This window comes from Thunnus maccoyii, chromosome 12 (assembly GCF_910596095.1).
Source record: "Thunnus maccoyii chromosome 12, fThuMac1.1, whole genome shotgun sequence".
In the NCBI taxonomy this organism is placed as follows: domain Eukaryota; kingdom Metazoa; phylum Chordata; class Actinopteri; order Scombriformes; family Scombridae; genus Thunnus; species Thunnus maccoyii.
Window position 1 is genome coordinate 4780049 of NC_056544.1, and position 14767 is coordinate 4794815.

At 38.3% G+C, this 14767-nt stretch overlaps 1 long non-coding RNA gene across 1 annotated transcript; it reads right to left on the reverse strand.

Moving 5' to 3' along the window:
* Positions 1–4625: 4625 nt before the first annotated feature.
* On the reverse strand, positions 4626–11931 carry LOC121908903. Its single transcript, XR_006099321.1, has 3 exons — positions 11234–11931; positions 7895–7981; positions 4626–4767 (listed from the first exon to the last, which is right to left on the reverse strand). It is a non-coding gene; the product is annotated as an uncharacterized LOC121908903 (long non-coding RNA).
* Positions 11932–14767: the final 2836 nt, after the last annotated feature.

Here is a 14767-nt window from a genome sequence, read left to right on the forward strand (position 1 = left end):
GTGACGCTGATGTGTAGAAGGCTAAAGAAGTGAGTAGGGTGAATGTTCGCCTCCACATTCTGAGTGCGTCCACCTGATGAACAATTATCATTCATTACTGCTAGCTGTCAGCCTCTCTCTCTCGCTCTCTTCCACCTTGCTAACACTCTATTTCTTCACCTCCTCCTCTCTTTCCAACTCTCTTGCTTTTCCTAGATGTCCTTCAGCGATCAGCATGGAGCTGTCATTCTGTCAGCCCTCCATCAGCCTATCGATTCAGCGATCTTTGCCCGACCATGGACAATTGCTTGCATGCCAATTTCTCTCTGTTTTCACCCGCACTTTCCTTTTCCCCAGTCCCCCTTCTCTCTCTGACTTGTTCTTTAGCTCTAAGTAGTTTTGGCAGGGAGAGTAAATAATCCATTCCAAATTTTATTTCACAGTGACAAGGCTCTTTCAGACTGAGGTAAAAAGTGATGTGCCAGTGGTGTTTAGAAAGATTGATAAAGGAGGGCAATATGGTGTTGCAGATACTCAGAACTGATCTTCTTTTGGCTCTGGGAAAACACAACCTGATATTCAGACTGAAAGGCCATATTGTTACAAGTCAGTGTTCACTCTGATGCTGAGTTTACGTTGACCATTTTCTGTGGGGGAGGATTTGACTTTCCCCAAACACTCATTAAAATGTAACCACTCTGGTGTACTTTTCCTCCAACACTGAGGCATCACTCACAGTTGACAGAAAGTGGCAGTCGATGCAAAGAAAAGAAGACAATCTTTGCAGTAAAACAATTGATAACAGGATGAGGTGTCCTAATATATTAAAGTATTATCACCTGATTGAAGCTCCCCTCGGCTTTATGGAGCTTTATAGCGAGTTTCAGCCATAGACTGTAAAAAAATATGGATTCAGCCATCATGACCCACTGGTTTCTGAAGAGTGGTTTTGAAGCTTAAAGTGGGCAGCTCCGGCCATCACAATCTTGGCCATGCCTGACTCCACCTAACTCCCAGCTAATCCAAAATCAGCAAAACGGTGGAGCTGAGGTGGGCTTAATGAAGCCTGGTTGCTGAAACAAGCCACCTAGCGACTAGTGACCTGTTACTCAAAGCAGCCACATCCTTAATTATGCATAACTTTACGACTTAATAAAATTTAAATAATAAAATTAAGCCTAGTTCAGATCACTGATTAACAATGAGACAAAACAGTTTTAGAGTGTTGCAGAGAAAATTGCAGCAGTGTGAACTGGTTAGTTTCAGAGTGTCTGAAGCTTTTGCCTGTGGTCTCAAAAGGTCTACTTTGTCAATTCGCCAACAGTTGTAAGGACGCAGCCATTTCTCTTCAGCCAATCAGGAAACAGCACAGGCCAGTACGAAAACATGGCAGATTTCTTAACAGAGGAGAGGGAGGAGGAGGACCAGTATTTGAAATGGGAATACAGAATGGGGAAAAACACTTCCAGAACCAGCAGCCTGTCTCACTTCACCATTCTATTGAGAAAAAGTTTCTTAGGCTTAGGGTAATGAAACAGCAGTTTTTGGTACAACAAAACCTTACACCAGGCAGCATGTGTTGAGTTAATGCTGCTTTGTTCCAATGTTTATTCTGATGCAAGGACAGTTTTTGTTTAGCAATGCAGAATTGTTGCATGTTAATAATGGTGGCACAGTCAGTTAGCACTGTTACCTCACAGCAAGAATTTCCTGGGTTTGAACCCTGGCTGTCTCAGGTCCTTTCTGTGTGGAGGTTGCATGTTTTCCCTATGTTTGCGTGGGTTTCCGCTGGGTGCCCCGGTTTCCTCCCACCATCAAAGACATGTACAGTAGTTTAGGGTTAATACTCGTGTCAGTGCCCCTGACCAAGGCACTGGTAGTGGGCGCTGCACTGCGGCTGCCCACTGCTCCTAGTGAATAGGATGGGTCAGATGGAGAGGATAAATTTGGTTTCAAAGTATCTGAGTGCTGAGAAATGACAATAAAGACTGAATCTCAATCTCAATTTGCTGAAAAATCACATTTGAGACTGTGTTGATAAGAATACTATTACTGCTCAAAAGAGGGAATTTCATGTCTGGGTATATCAGGTTCTATGTTTTTAAAATTGTTTAATTTTGCAGCATGTGAATGATGTATTTTGTAATTCCATTGTTCCATTTTTAAGCATCCTGTGGCTGTAGATTGTTTTCCAATTTAGTAGTTTAAAAAAAGCTTTGCACATGAATAGTAGAAGTTGAATTTATACATTTACATGTCCTTTGTAACAGATGAGGAACAGTTAAAATGCTATGCTACACTTGTACACTGATACATGAACAGTTGAAACTTATGATTAGAGAGCTGCTGAAAAATTGTAAATAACTTACTTATGTATACAAATAATTTTGAACAGGTAAGCAAGAACTACAAATGATATGTAACACATTCAGGTGCTTTAGATTAGGGGGATTATAAAAGCACTTGTAAATGACTTATAAATGATTCATTTATACATTTACACATCATTTATAAAGATGAGGAACACTGATGAAAGTAGCATTGCACCATTGGACAGGCCCATTGGTAGTAATACTGTAGTTTGTAAATGCTAACTGCGTCTGCAGGCCCGGAGATGTTGTAGAGCTGACACATAAGAAGTCACCAGCCCCTGTTCAACTGCATGTGAGGAGTTATACTCGCAGGTTACAATTGTATAGGTTCACACTATCCCAAGAGTTGTTCATGATTAGTTCATCATTAACTAATGTCTTATAAATTAGTTACTACTGATTGTTATTAAATTATTACTGAACATGCAATGGACAGTTTGGGTATTCATTTAACATTCATCAAAAGCCAAAACAGTCTGGCTAACATGGTGGTTTGGTTACAACTGGTCTGATATTCAGACTGTAATTTTTGCTCTGTTGGACTCCACTCCCAGATCTCAGAAAATAACTCCCCTAAATGTTACCACTGAATGATGAGAAAAACAAGAAAAAAAACACTCAAATTGTAGTTAAGTGTAATTTTCATAAATGGGTCTGAGTCTTGCATTAAAGCTATTTACAGAATCAATTTTTTCCCCAAATCTTCAGCTTCACTTGCAATTGTTCTAAAAACCTCAATTTCAAGACAGACAGGCAACAGATTTGTAATCATTTTTGTTGACCAAGAAGGTGATTTTGAACGGTAGCCTATTGAATGTTTATGACCTGTAACCAAACATGTAACCTGTTACCATCAGTGCTGATTAAATATGAATCTGACACAACAATAGGTGTAGCCTAGAAATGTTCATACATATTGCAGTTGTTTGTATAATTTCATTTTTAAAAATTACCATTAGTGTCATTGAAAGCTTGCTTTATACACATTTCTTTTAAATGTATCATGTTTTGCACTTTTTTCTAAAAAGCTCAATAGTTCTACAAACTTTCATAGCAAGGCTTCTAACTCCAGCTCCAAACCTGATTCATTCATTCATGTATACTATAAATAAATGTACGAGGTAAAAATGATCGATTAAAAAAGTGTATCTTACAATTATGATAACTTAGCAGTATGTTTGCTGTAGGTGTCCAAATTAGATCAGCTTAAGATGCACATACAGAAGAATGATTGGGATCTTATGCTGAGAACAACATGATGAGACGTTGTTATAAACTGCATGGATTGCAAAAGTGAAGGGTGGTGAAAAATGTTCAATATCCCAAGAGGAAAACATCCCTTGCAACAGTACATAATTAGATGTGTACATGCATGCAGTAATGTGGTCGGAGTTGTGAATTTTAATAACATGGTGGATGGTTTTTGCCCAAACACTGGTTGAAAACATGCTTTTATTTTAAAACATCATGTTACTGTTGTTTTGGCTGATTTACTGAGAAGAGCAACAGTCTGAAAGGCTCTATGATTGATGCTATGCTATCAATATACATGTTTCAGTGTATGACTTAGTGATGATGTCTGGGCTTGGCTTGGTCGTTTCGACTTTTTTCTTTTAGAAGGTATCCACTGCTGTACTAGCTTTTAAAATTCAAACACTTTGTCATTCTGACAAAGATTACTTTGTTAGAATCAACAGTTTCAGCTTCCATGAGATTAAGCATTATGAGATATGATGTTGTCTGTTTTCTCTTAAAATGATCAGTTGCTGAACATTTGGCTAGCCAGTACAGTTTCTATTCAATTATACTGACAGGAAACAACAGTTTTACTTGTCAACCTTGTAATGTAACTGGGGTTAGCTTAAAAGGGGGGTAACATCATCTCTCTTTACAAACATGAGCAATATAAAGGTTTACTGGACCAAATTTAAGTTGTAGACATGAAGTCATGCACCATGAAAGCCAGAATCTTTGAAAATTAGATCTTTCTGTAGCCGTGAGCTGCAGGTTTAGTACATGTTGTATCTTTTATGTTTTTGTTTCCTACCACTCTACTTAAATGTTGAAGCCACAATATTTCAGTATTTGAGTACTTAAATGGCAGAAAAGTAGCAAATGCACATCGCTGTATTCTATCAGGTGCATAGTTTGAAAGGAAAAATGTAATACACAACATCAGTGAACACAGATCCAGCTTCAGACAATGTGATATTAAGTCCAACAACTCATGTGGAACAGATCATTATGAAAATGTACAGCGTTAATGTTTAGTGTCAGGGATCTGACCTAATCATTCCCAACAAAGAAACATTAAGCTCAGAACAGCAGGGAGTGGGGAGTGATGACATTAACTCCCCCCCAGGTGAATGTAGCCTCAGGGCTTGGCTCTTGGTGCTGGAGCTCAACCTGCCCACTGCTGTGAATCAAACACAGACACAGTTATATACCAACTCTTCTGTTTTGATGGTAAAAAGCAACAATACAGTTAAAATTAAACAAAAAACATTTGCATACATTTTTGACTGCAAAGAGGGATGACTAACTGTTTTTCAATTTCAATTAGTGTTTGTGGTGACATGGTTTCAGAAAGGGGGTTGATTCAACTTAATGGCCATATAGGACGTTTAGTTTACTGTTATTTTGTCTGTGTTGCATTACATTGTAAGGTGTTCCTGTTATTTTGTCCAACCAAACATTTAACAAATATGCATGTCTCCAGTTTTCTGTTTTCTAAACATTGGGTGATATATTCCCCTTTATCACACAAAATCCAAGTAAAGCAGCCAGTCATTTCATTTTAATTTTCATCATTTAATATAAGAGCATTTACAACCTCTTTAAAACACTGAGATCTTCAAACCAAGGAGAATAAAAAGCATGTCATTATAGAGCTGACTGATAGGCATATCAGAACTGCTTGTTTGTAGGTTTATGTACAAGTTAAAATTACATGAATCACTGTACGGTCACCAGGTAGTACATTTCTAGATTGTAACTGTATTCTCGATAATCATAAGCGGAGCAACAAGAGGGAACAGCAGCAGTTTTCTGCACTGTGTGAATTGATTTAACTTTTCAGTTTGTTTTAATTGTAATCACCCCTCTTGACAGATTGACCTCAGTTCAATACCCTTGAGTCAAAAATTTGTCAGAACACCTTATAGGTCAGGGGTAAAGATTTCAGCCAAACATCAAATTTATCATCTTGCCTTTATCCAGACTCAGTCATTTGTGGTCTAGTCATATGGGGACCCACCAGAAGCTGGACTGTCTCAATCCAATAAATATTCAACCATGCTCTGTTTTGAAGATGTTTGTATTCTGAACAAGCTGTTTAAAGTCTCTTCCTACTGATGAACTTTTTTGCAGCATAAAAGCAGAAATAAATGAAAAACTGACTTCATGAGTCTTCTATAATTATTTGCACACTGGTTGCCCTCCAGATTAATGAAAATGTGAGAACTGTTTTAGTTTTGGCAGAGTTTGGATGGGACACATCAAGAAGTTTTCTGATAAGCTTTGCATTTCACATTTTCACACTCACTGCCTCGATATGCTCCAAGTGAGAGTTGCAAGAGAGAGATGATATCAAGAAAGAAGTGAGCAAAAGTCTGTTGGGTTTCGACAAACATTTTGAAAACTTCTTTGAAATAAACAGTTTTTTTTGCCAGCAGAGGCTGCCAAATGCCACTGATGTCATGTGTTACATGAAACGAAGGTTCACTGAATTTGCTCAAACTTAAATGTCAAAGTGTGTGGGCAGCTGTTAAAGCACATGAACCCACACTATTGGAAACCTTTCATAATGATCAGCATTTCATTGATTTGAGTGAGAAAAACACTGTTTTTACATGTTTCCAAATCTGATAATTAAAATAGTTAAGATTTCCCAAAACATGAATGCCTGATGAAGTAATACCTACTCAAGCAAATGCTGAACTTTGCTTCAGACAGTTCATCTGTACTTTACATACAGAAGGTCAAAGTGATCATTGGGTGAATCAATAATTGCTTGACGAGTAATTGTGACTGTTGTACCAGGTAAAAGTGCCAAAAACCACACTTATTTACATTGTATCTCTCTTGATTTAGTTTCCTCCAACAGGGCAATTCATGAGAATTTCTTGAGTAACTGTACAATGCACAGTTTCTACCAAGTTGCAGTAAAAGCAGATCAGTAAAAAACCCATAGATGTACTGCACAGTTAAAGCATTTTTGTGGAATTAATACTGGTGTGAATGAACTACCATCTAAAAAAAAATAATACACCAAAAAATCAAAATAGACAATATATAACTTGTGGCATCTGTAAGTGTGCCAAATGGTGATGGTTGTGTATTCTTAGGTCAGTTTAAGGTGGTTTCCGACCTTTTCAACCAGTAGTATCCTTTTTGTTCAGATGTCTGCTTTTAGAACTCTGTGAACTACCACATTGCCTTGGATATACAATGGTATTTCTTCTGGAAAATACGTATAAAAAAGTATTGTATTATATCCAAGGACTAGACAATTAAGTAACCAATACATCAGACTTTCTTTTTGAATAGAGAGAGTACCAGTGTAACACACCAGCTCCTACAGAATGTTGGATAATAGCTTGTTTTGTAGGCTTCAATTTGTTAGGCTAGCTAGTTTTATTGTGTCCGTTTACAGTGTGTCATTTACAGCAGAAACTTCTCTACAGCAGTTTCTGGTGGCTCGTGTAACGTCATTTGCTGCCACAGAGAAACAAATTCCTGATGTGTGAAAACGAGTCAAAAGTATCTCCCAACATCTTTTCTGCAGAAATGTACTGAAGACGGAATCATTAGTTAAACCGCTAAGAATAACCACTGTAACAGAATTTCATGATGAGGAGCTCAAAATCACAGAAGACAGCTAACCAGAGAAAATCATTCTCGTCAAGAGAGTGACAGAAGAACGTGCGAGTATGTGAGTGATAGACAAGGAATGTATTTCTTGTTTCACTTTTATGACAGAAACTGGATTCATGGCATCTCTGGGTCTGTTTGCCTCTAAAATGTGGCAGCGTTCCCCTCGTTCTGCCCAGCAGAATAAACTGTCCTCTTCTGTTGTATGCCATCCTCTTCTGTTCAGGCTCTCGCTCAAATGACAGGATCACTATCACGAGGGACTGCTACTTCCGCTGGGGAATATTTGCATGTCAGCCAGCCTGTCTGCCTCATTCTCTATCTCAATTTGTCATCCTTTCATTGTCTTATTTTCTTGTTTTCTCATTCCCTATTTTATTCTACCCGACACACTCGTTCTGTCAGTCATTCTCTCACTCTGTGGTGGGTGAATAAGAATGGATAAGCTGAGAGGAACAAAAAGGGCCATGTATATGAAAAAGGAAAAGTCTCAAAGGGAACTGGAGAGGCAAAGTGTTCTGAACGTAGATATACAAACTTTATCTTCCTGTCGTCGTCTATGTTGGTGGGATCCCTGAACAAAATGATTATAATGGCCCAATAGCAACTCCAATGAACTTCAGTACAGTAAAAAACAAATGTTACAGTGTGCTTAATTTACGTAGTCTTACATTTCAGAGAGTTCTCAGAGAATCCCAGCTACCTCAAAAGTCTCAAACGTCTAGGCCAGTGGTTCCCAGAGTGGGTGCTGCAGCACCCTGGGGTGAAGACAGGACAAGGGTGCCGTGAGATTAATTATTATGTTTTATCTATTGTGCATTTTTAATAATGTTTCACCACATTAAAAAAACGGTGACATTCACATAAACTATGTGTTTACTATTTTATGTTAAATTTTCAAAGATAACAAAACAGAATAAATAAGCAATAAATATCGAAATCATCGTATTAAACTTTCTTTAATATGCAGGTAGCCACAACTGACATGACAACTCACTGTTGCTGGTTGTCATAGTAACACAACAAGCTATCCAGCTTTGGAGTTTTGCAGAAGATCAGCAGTCAGAAAAATGGCATGTTTGTTTGTTTTTACTTGTACATCTTAAATTTAAGCTCATTTTAACTGCTGAAAATGAAAGAAATACCTTTAACATATGAATGTATTTAATTGTAGTCATTGTTTATTTTTTTCAGCAAAATTATTTATCTGTAAATCTGATTACAAAATATACAAAATTATATTATATTATATTATATTATATTATATTATAAAATTGTTAAAACCGATAAACTTCTATGTAAATATAGGCTATCCAAGTTACACTGGGGTTTGGGTGGCTTGGGGTGCCATGACAAAAAATTTCCTTTGAAGGGATGCTGCACTGCTCTAGGCCCTTCTACAAGCCATTGTGGTTAAAAGAACGAGAACTCATCCTAGCTACTAGATCATTTATGTCTTCCATCCTTCTAGTCCTACAGGATCACCACACTTGGACTTTGGTGACAGTGAATGTCAGCTGCAATATCTTGCATGACAGTTAGAAGGAAGAGATGTCTAGGATGTTGAGCTTAGGATGTTAAAGTAGTATCTCAGCAGCATGCAGGTCACCCTGCTCCAGATATCCTGCATGAAAACAGTGCAGCTGAGATATGGCAACACTGTTGGATACCTTACTTTAACAGCTCAATCAATAGCCTTCCTCCACACCTCTGAATTGCTGACAGATCTTTTTTATCAGTTATTCAAATAGCTCTGGCTCATTGACAGCACTTTTCCCCAATTACCAACTCTAAAAATGGCATATTTCATTGATTATCATGAAACACAATGTAAGTTAACTGCTTTTAGCTGCCAACCACCTGTGTTGACAGAAAATGACATTGCTACCAATGGAGTAAAATAAGCCCCTTTCCCCAAACAGACATCTCTAACACAATGTCAGACTGAATAATGAAGTGAAACTAAATTAAAATCTTGTCTGATTATGAGGCTTTCAACTCAGCTCCTACTTTTAATTAATTAACTAATTTTGTAGGAATCCCACCCATGACATAAACACCTCCGAACATCTCCAAAACTGAGAGACAAAAATACTTTTTATTTTATGTCCTACCAACATCTGTAATACCTACATCTGTAATCTCAGATAGATGAGAAGTCCATTCAACTCCACTCAAACTGGAAAAGTCCATTCACCTACACTTTTGAAAACAACTTATTCTCTGTTAACAAGAGATCTGTCAGTCTCCAGCTCTTTAAAGGAGGACTAGTATGACTTTAGTAACAATGGTATGGGTGAAGCTCCAAAAACACGAGATCAATTTTCACACTGCAACTCACACACCTTTTCATGAGATCCTCTTTTGTAGACAGCTGGGCTAACTCCATGCTGTCAGTTTGTACCACTGGCTTTCTGTTAAAAATTCTTGATGCCCAAACTAGGATAATCCTGGTGGTATCACTAGAGTTATGTTCTCTTGACAAAACTCCTCCAGAGTCACTGCAGACATTATACAAATGTTTTACAGGTTGAATAGTATGGCTAGTAAACTGATCATGATGTGAAACATAGGTGGATTTCCCCTTCAACAGACACAAATTCCCATTTTTTCTAACAAAAAACAAACAAACACACAAAAAAACCACACATCTACAGTCAAAAGTCCAGAGTATGCCTTTGTGCTCTTCCTCCTCTCTAGAAGCCAAAGACGAGTCATGTTCTCCCTTTCTTCTCCCTCTCGATATGACATAAAAGCAGTATCCATGCCTTTAAGGGTCACTATACACTATTTGCCCCTTTTCCTTTCACTGGCCAACACCTGTCTTTAGTGTCCTGAAAGAGACCGTTAGTATCTGGGCACACAAACTACATTCAACATCTTTAATCTCCTGCTCTAAGGTCTGAACAGCCTCTTTGATTCTGGTGCTAGCTGAGAGGTTTAGTGTTGGCAAAACACCCATACTGGAGCTTTTCCCACCATTAGCTTAAGAAGTCAAAATCCCCCTTTCTAACTCTCTCTCCAGTGCTCAGAGAAAACTCACTTTGCAAAAATCAAAACTGTGCTGCAGTTGAAGACTAAATAACCAATAAGGCTTAGATTGTACTGGAGGAGATAGATATAAGTTGCCTGTAGCAAGGTGATGTTGTTAAAACCAATAGGATATAGATATAAAACTGCTTACGTCTTGAGAGCTAAACAAATAATAAGATATAGATCCTGTCTAGCCTTGCTGTACTGATCCTCTTACTTTCTGTCCCAACATGGCCTGCTGCCGAGCATCTCACCCACCACGTATTGATTCAATAGAACTAAATCCGCTGTTAATTCAACAGATAGGACTTCCAGGAACCCTCTATAATACTTTGATTTTGCTTGATTTGCTGTAAAAGCTCCTTCAGTCTCTTAAAGACCTGTAAGAACTCTGATCCTTGGTAAGCAGCACATACACCGAGCAGTTTCCGATCTTCCAACCCTATTGCTAAGGTGTGGTTGAGTTCGGTCAACTAAAGAGCACATGGTTAAGGTTAGGTAATGATCGCCTTAAAGGTTAAAAGAAATCAATGCTGACTGTTGAAATGGGGCATGATCCACAGCCTACAGCATGGAACAGTAAAAACTTCTTGCTTTGCAAGATTATTTGCGCTAACGCAAGAGGTCATTTGTCAGGAAAGTTTAAAGAGCTCATGTTTGAACTCACAACTACTGCTGTCATATTTCTGGTGAGGACAGCTTCCATTAATGACCCTAAATCCTGCATGTAGAAAGGACACACTGCAATTTAAGTAAGCAGAAGAGAGAGAGAGAGAGCAAGAGTGAGTTTATGTCCCATTGTAAACATTTTACACTGTGGCATACACTATATGATAGCCCTACTCATTGCAAAAAGACACATCTTGTTTGAGTTGGAGAATATACAAAAGCACTTATCCCAAAGTGCACTTCTGTTTCTAGAAATAAACAAGGCAGCCACCTGAGTGAAAATGTCAGCTGAATTAATTCATCTTCACCTCCAAGGAAGAATATGGCAGATTTTCAAGTCAAACTTGGTCCCCTTGCTGCGACATAAACAACATAATCCTTCTACCTTCATCTAAAGCTATGATATTTGAAGATGTGAGGTGTTTGGATAGAAAAAGAAACCATGTGGTGTTCTTTTAAACCAGTCATACTCCACCAGGACAAAGTCTGGCACTGATGCTCAGTAATTTATTGTGATCAAGCAAGCCACTAGAGTTAGTTAGCAGCAGCAAGAGGCTTTGCGCAGCTAATTTTTGACCCCCACTTTTTTCATACACTATATTCCACTGGTGTAACACTTTTGTTTGCAAATCAACACATAGCAACCATTGTTTTGTACTTAGCAACTGTTGTCCCCTGAAACATGGAGGAGATATAAACATTCCAGAACATTCTATGAAAAGCATCCAAAGAATATGGCAGAGTTTGAAATCACTCCCTTGTTCACTATTCTCCACAGACACCCAGTAGTCCCCTCTATAATCATCAGGAAATTGAGATTTTGGACATCTATCAGTCATCAATATTTTGTGACTGTAATTTTTGCCATGGACACTACTTGAATTGTGGGAGTTTTTAATGGTGGAAGATAATTGTAGTGCACCATATAGTAAATAGGGATCAGGACTGTGTTATCATATATATGTGTGTGTGTTTGTGTGTGTGTGTGTATATAAACATATATACATAGTTTATTTTACTACAGTATATTGAGGAATTAAAAATTTTGAAAATGTATAAATGTGTTGTGTCTTTATATTGTGTTCATCTTGTAAAGAGGTTGTTCTTGAGGAAAACCATAAATACCATTATTCACTGCGGTAACAGTTTTTTACAGTAGTGTTTTGAATTGATCTCACCAGTGTGTAATGGCTACTTTGTACTGTGTGTGTTTGATGGGTTTTGTTTTATTTCTGAAGGCAAAGTTTGGTTTAGATGTATGATTACATGGTTTTGAGTGGAGAGTTTGATTTTGACATGGAAGTTTGAAGTTTGTGAAGATGAGTGTGCAGTTATGTATTTGTGTTTAGAGTTTCGGGAAATGGAGCATAATTTCAAGAAATGTGTCTTAGCAATTGAGAAAAACTGTAGTAACAACTTGTCTGTACGTAACAACTAGCTCGTGTGGTGCAACCAGTTTTAAATTTGTGATGCGTAAATCTCCACTATAACATTATTTCTAGGTGAAGTTTGAACTTACAAACAGGTGGTGCATCTGGCTACCCTGCTACTCTCTGTGAATTCACAAATATACTGTATGTACAGTAGGTCACTGAAAAAGATGCAATAAATCAGCGATTAGTTCATCTGTCCATTCACATTATTGTCATAGTTTTTGCATTCAAAGATGAATTTTTTGTTTTGTTTTGTTTTGCTGCGAAAAGGTAATCGACATATTTTCACCCTCGTTTTCCTTGACAAAATAAACACCAGTGGTGTTGGAACTCTTGTTGCTTTGAAAGTTGTTCAGTTGTGGACAAGGTGGAGAAACTGAATGCATGAAAAAATCTGTTATTAAGGGCAAAGAAAGAGAGTAGTGAAGGGATTTTTGTTAAATAGAAGGCAGGATGTTGGGACATGTAACACTGTAAGAGCTAACTTTTTTTTACTTTTTACTGGAGTTCATCTTCAAAATGCTGACAAAGAAAAAAGTCTGCTGCAATACTAGTGAATTTGTAATGTGACCTTGTCTATTCTTGGTCGGAGGTAATGAATGAGTTTGCTGAGTGAGTCTTGGAAAGCAATGTGGGGAATACATTATTTTTGTATTTTTTTGCAAGCTGCCATGTGAAACTGAAGAACTCTATAGGAACTGAATTTCAGATTTGCCAGCCATGATGCTGCTACTGACACAGTTATAATCAACCACCTTATGATAAGAACAAGTCAGTTTGCCTCTTCCTCTCTCAGCCAAGGTCAAACAACCTCTAACTTTGCATCAAAATGTCCTTCTCACTCTCACAAACATGAATCATTCCTCTAGATACATTTGTAATAATGTAATTTGAAAGTAATTTTCAAACCTCAAATCTACACCGTTATTGATGAGTATGTCAAATGACCCACAGGTGCACGAGCACAAGGTCTGCACACACACACACACATAAATGCACACGTGCCAGTCGATTTCACTGATTCTACCTCATTAATTCACACGGTCTGACTCTCTAAACATCATAAATCACTGCAAGACTAGCGAGCCCAACCCCTCTCACCTTTTCTCTCCCTCCCTCTTTTTCTCACCCTTATCTTTCCTCCATCTCTCCCTCTATGTCATCTATTCCCTCCTCAATCACCCTCTCATTTTCTTTCTCTTCCCCCTTGCTTCTTTGGGAGGTGCAGAAAGTTTGTAGTATGCAGTCTAAATAGTGCTCTGATAGATTGGCTGTCTTCCACAGGCCTGAAGATTAGCCCAAGGGCAAACCCACTCCTGTTTCCTGGGTGCCATGCTGAAGATGAATAACTGTTTATTAACCCAATGCAGAGTGGGTCCTTCCCCACCTCATTATGGGGGGGGCTCAAGTTGGCCAACGTGGCACTCTCTCTCCCTGTCTTCCTGTCTCTGTCACTCTTCCTGTCTCTCTCTCTGTTCCTCGCTGCCTTTCTCCAGCAGATAAACCAGCAGCCTGATGTAATGTGACAGTGTGCGTTTGGTTCTTGTTTGCTTCCTGACAACCCAGGAAATTGGCTTTTCATCTTACAAAAAACACTGCACTCTGTATATTAGAGGACATTCATCTTATTATGAGGGGCTGAGGGTAATTGGAAGTTTATGCATCATTTTATGGCAACGCACTGAGGGCCAGGTTTACTCAGGCATTTGTGGCGTTTTTTTTAGGCGCACGTGTGACACAGAAACATGTGGTGTATGTACGAAACAAGTGCACCAGGCCGGAGTTGCAGTTTAAATGTCATTTTAGCAAATGTTTGCAAGGCGCACCTCTGCCCGTATTGCAAATACGTTTTAGGGAGGACTGGTGCAAATTATAGGTGGAGATACAGGTGTTGATTATGCATTCTGCTGGATTTACTAAAGTCAGTTTCACTTGGAAAATTCTCTGGTTTAAATAGAGTATAGCGCAGATTTTTACACAAGCCACATGGAAGGTTGTGCTAAGAGTATCGTGAATTAACCTTTATTCTACAAAAATTGCAAAGACAAGGCCTGAGCGAACAACAAAAATATCTACAGAGCTGTCAGGGCTGTAATCACTCACAAGCTGAGTCCAAATCTGAGCAGTTTCAAGACTGAGTCAAGACTGACACATAAAAGGGTGTCGAGTCAGTTAAACAGAAAGAAGGACCCTCTAAATATTCTTTATAGAGTGAGTGTAAACTGTAATACACTGAGTTGCCAGGTCCATTGAGCTAAAACCAATGCAGTACCTTCATGAAGGTTACAATGTCCTGTATTTGTTGAAATTGTTCAAGAAAGGTGTTGATTCAGCTTTATGGTCAGTATGGCAGTATTACACAATACAATTCAAAGTACAGCCTCTAGTTTTAGTTTTAGCTGGGTAGAC